This window comes from Anopheles coluzzii, chromosome 3 (assembly GCF_943734685.1).
Source record: "Anopheles coluzzii chromosome 3, AcolN3, whole genome shotgun sequence".
NCBI classification, from domain to species: Eukaryota; Metazoa; Arthropoda; class Insecta; order Diptera; family Culicidae; genus Anopheles; species Anopheles coluzzii.
The window spans coordinates 76,356,752-76,361,712 of NC_064671.1; positions in this window are offsets into that span (position 1 = coordinate 76,356,752).

Sequence of the window (4,961 nt, forward strand, 5' to 3'; positions counted from 1 at the left end):
TTCTGTTCAACATATCCTATATGTTGGAGCTCGATAAGACCTACGTTACTACGCTGCAATGCCGATTAGTAATTCTGTTTCTTCTTGAAAATATCTTCCCTCTTTTAATAGTACATCCTAAGGTTGCCCAAAGTTTGGATGGACTTGAATTTCAATAAAATATCCATCATCACGACAATCACCGATTATTACGCATGCATTGTATTCATGACAGCTTCGGTTCGTTGTTAATTATAGGCGACAATCATCCAGGTGTAAATCAAAGAAAAATTAAATTCAACGCTATTAATTTGCTGCATTATTCACCCAACAACAACAAAACATCACTGCTCATATGTGCACGCTCCGCTTTCTCAATGGGTCTGCTTTTGATTCAATTTCTGTAATTACTTAATTGCAACCAGTGTACCAGCGGATGGATGTGGTTAATGGTTAATTATTTTTATTTTTTTATTCACACCGATTGAAAAGTTGCAACCATTCAGAACGACAATAAACTGCCCATTACACTCCCTTTTGTTGGTTAATATGTACAAGTTAATAATTCAATCCGGCTGGGCTGGCGATTGCATATCGAGCGATGAAAATCGATCATCAATGCAGCTTATTTTGTTTGATGCATTACTCAATATTTCGTATTTAAAATCTCCAACTGCGTGATTCAGAGTCTAATTGAGATATAAATAACATCATGTGTGAGGTTATTTACTGGTTCTTGGAGAATTTGTTCAGAAGTCTCTGTGTCAAGTTGTTATATACGATACGAATTTTTGATTACATTGAATGCTTATCCCACAATCCCCTTGATTACTTCAATTTAGTTTTGAATATATAATTACTGGATGTAAAGTATGCTCTCTGAATCTCTGAAATAGTTTAGATACATGTGATAGAAAAGTAGTTTTGATAATAATTGATTATATAATTTACAATAATTTCTATAAAGTATAAACGAATAAAATTCTATACCATCGCTAATCACACAATTGTAAACAGAAAACATAATAGATTTAAACTCCCTGAAAGAATTAAAGCAAATATCCTTCTAGGCGGAACGTTAACACCCTAATTGAATGCGAAGAAAACAATGAACCTAAAATAATGGCTGATGGTATAAAGATAAATGGACGACAAGCATAAATCATCACCACCAATTGCTAGCCCAGGGGTCAGCCCGGTCCAATTTGTGTCCACAGAACTCCTGCGCGATACCCGGTACCAAGCCGAGAATTGAGTCATCGTTTTCGCAGGAACTCGCCGCCACTCGCACACAGGGGTACCATGAATGAACAGAAAAAAGAGTTTTCAACCAATTACTCCTATCGCTCGTATGGAAATAGGGGCCATTTGATCCATTTTCCATACGGTCCGCTGTAAAAGCGGACGTTCCTGTTCCACGCTACCTTTCCCTTCCAGCGCACCGGCGGTAGAGCACGGCCGGGTGGAGAACGGTGACAGGAAAGGGAAATTATACGTCCTGCCTTGCGGATTATGAAAATGTGTGCTTGCTGTGGTGTGATCAATGGGTTTTGCACTAATGAAAATCGTGCACGACGATTCGTAGTTTGGTTTGTGGCGGGTGTGTTTGTTTAATTAAGGCCAGCAACGGCGACAGCACGAGCGGTGGCGCAAGGACCTACAGAGAAAGAGAGAGAGAGAGTGTGTGTAATATATTCTAACCAATCCGCCCTATTTCCATTCGTAGTTCATGGGGTTTTGCATTGTAGCACGGTGATAATTATGGACTTGGGGAACCCTTTTTACGCTGAAGCTGGCCGTTGTAGGACAGTGCTCGTGATAGATGTAAGACATCCAAACGATGACATTTCATCGCTTTCCACTTGCCTAGGCTTTTGTTCTCTGTCCTGTTTGACTTCTGCAAGTGAGAGGATTTACATGACAAGAAAGCCAACGCTTTCTTTTCATCGCCATAGAAGGTCGTTCCTCTCGTAGGTGACGATGTTTGGACAGATGACGTTTGTTTGTCCTTTTTCTAACTTTAATTATATTTTGCCGTTTTACACGCTCGGCATTTTTAATGATCTCCTAAATGGTGTTTTAAAATGGTAGATATATCTGTTCATGACAACATAGATACTGTTGGGTACTGATCGGTACTGGGAAACTGTACGCAAAATAAATTATTCGGAAAAAGTTAATATTTGCAACTTATAACCATGTAAGTTCTTACAGAAATATGAAGAATTGATGGTTTTCAAGATTCCAATGTCTTATTTTGGCCTAGTTTTTTAAATATTTTAACTCTTCCAACATTTTAATGACTCAAGCAAGTTTAAACCTCAAATTTTACTATTTATATGTTTTTCTACGAATTCCAATGTTCTATTTCAAGTACTGTTTTTGTAATTTCATTTTAAAATTGTGTTGTATTGAATTGATACTGGTTTCTAGTTAGCAAATGATGCACTCTTCTTCGTTATACTTTCCATTAAATCCTGCGAATTTGTTTGTTAAATTTCACGAAAAAATCTTTCATCTATGTAGTGTTTATTTTCTCTCTTATGTCATTTTTTCTTAACTTCTGAATTTCAAAGAATTCTAGAGCTTGCAATAATACGTTTATCACGTGATTAATAGTGAGTTAAAAAGGTCTATTGAGGTCTATAGGATCTTCGAACAGCAATGGCAATAAGGGTTAAGAGTAGAACTCAATACTGAGATCAGACTGTAATGACTTGTCTTATTTTAATCTATTAGTGATTGTGCGTTAGAAACTAATGCATAAAAATCTTTCAAATAGTAAAGTCAAATGTATAATATACCGAATTATTGTTCGTTTGTTTGTTAAAAGTTGTTCTCGAAACTATAAATCGACCAATTCTGTTTTATAGTCCTGGAGAAGTCACCAGCAATTATTTCTGCTCACCTGTCTGACCCGTAGTCAATATAGCCATAATGCTTTGGACAGAACTTTCAGCGCAATCATGACTGACTCGTATTTCTGTAAATCTTCCATGCTGCTCTGTAATAAATTAGTAAATAAATATATCAAATTATAACATATTATCCGCGGCTAGCTGATTGTTGGGAAAAAAACAATCAATTGCGTTTATTAAACAAAATTGCCTCCATCAGAAAATTGCAATGTGCTAACTCTAATCTCGAGCACCGAACAATTGCGTTCATTAGCTAGCGTAAATAAATGTTGGCTGAAACAAACACAAAAACACATTTTGCTAAAATCTAATGCGGGCTCCATGCTGCGATGCGTACGTGCATGCAGTCACGCGTTTATTTAAAGGTGGGCATATATTTTTTAAACCCTTTTTTTTCTCTATATGCCATTCTAATGCTCACCATTAGTCCATCGAGCAGATGATTTTACGCTCGCCATGTGTTCACGGTGCAATGGACGGGTGGCAAATTTTCCAAACAACACCACCGAGAGCGCGCTGGACAGCACGTTGTTTTATTGTGCCGAGTGCACTGGGTGGAGACAACTACAAAAAAAAACTTCAAAAATGCATCAGGAACTGTTCAATACTGATGCTGACCCTATGGTGCGCTTCCTTTTATTTGGAAGCACCACCGTGGAAGAGCAGGGGTAATGAAATGGTAGTAAACGTGCTGTTTGGGGCGTCGGTGGACAAATAAAATAAATTATTCGTTTAAATAAACGTTCGCAGGCGGCTCGTTATTTTTTTCATTATTTTTTCCATTTAGCTTTGCCTCCCCACTGAATAGTTTGCATGCGCAAACGGTACGACAACATGTTGTGTTTGGTGCCCTTGCAGAACAACATTACCAGCAACAACAAGAGCAACGTGGAACAAAAGCATAATTTGATTTCAAACGATTTCAATTTCGTTCAGCCCTAGTTTTATGCTTTCGGCGAGTGTTGTGCTGTTTTGTTTGATCGTGGTCCCACATATTGGTGGTTCCTTTCGGATTTTCCCTTCTTTTTCACGAAGGTCGTTCCAGTCCAGTCAATTTGCGGATCGTTAATCAAACCCTTCACATGCAGGAATAGTTGGTGATACGTTTCGGTTTTGGGGGCTTTATTCAGCTGAGGGTGGACATTTCCATGGCCTTAGAAAATGTGAGTCGTGTGCTTTGGTAAAACCATTTTTACTTTATTACATGAGAGTACTACGCTTATGTTTTCGATGAAATAAGCTTAAAGGATGTATATTTGAAACATAGATTAATATTTAAATTTGTATATAGACGGAATCAACAACTTTAATTCATTTATCTGTTATAGCCTGTTGCTTTGCTGCATTGGAAAATACAACTCAAATTCTCAATTGCTGCTCTTTGTAAAAACGTAGAAATGTCAAAGAAGAGCTAGTAAAAAGAACATTTTAAAACAATATAATACACCGTACTGCGAAACCATTTGATGGTTATTCATTTCCCGGTGTGCGTATTGTGACGCGTTTCAAAGCGCAGCGCTGTTGGGCCGCGAACATCACCACAAACGAAACGACTGAAAACGACAACAGCAGACGGAGCCGTAGCCCTCCATCCAGAGCTGTTCCGTGCTGCAACAGAGTGCAACGAGTTCCGTTTTTCGTTTCGTTTCATCGTCCACCTCCTATCAGAACGACGGACGGGCCGACCAGTGGCCGTCGAAATGGTTTCCCTTTATTTTACTCCCTATTATCCTTCCCGGCCAGTTTCTAACGCCGTATCGCAACAGTCCATAACGCCTCGGAACGGGAGCAACAAAAACGCAGGGGCGCTGAAGCGCTTCTCTGATCACTATCGCTCCAATGCGTCATCAGCCGTCCGCCATTTACTGGAAAGTGCATTCAATAATTATCACTGATTAGCGCGATGAAATTGGAAAATTATGCGTTTCCCCTGCGATGGCGGAATTGTTTTTGTATACATGGGGATGTTTTTTTTTTGTTCATACGTCCCCGCCAGATCAATTAAGGCCTCGCGTCTCAATGGCGATGACCCGACGCGACTGCGGGTGCAATGATTAGCCCGGC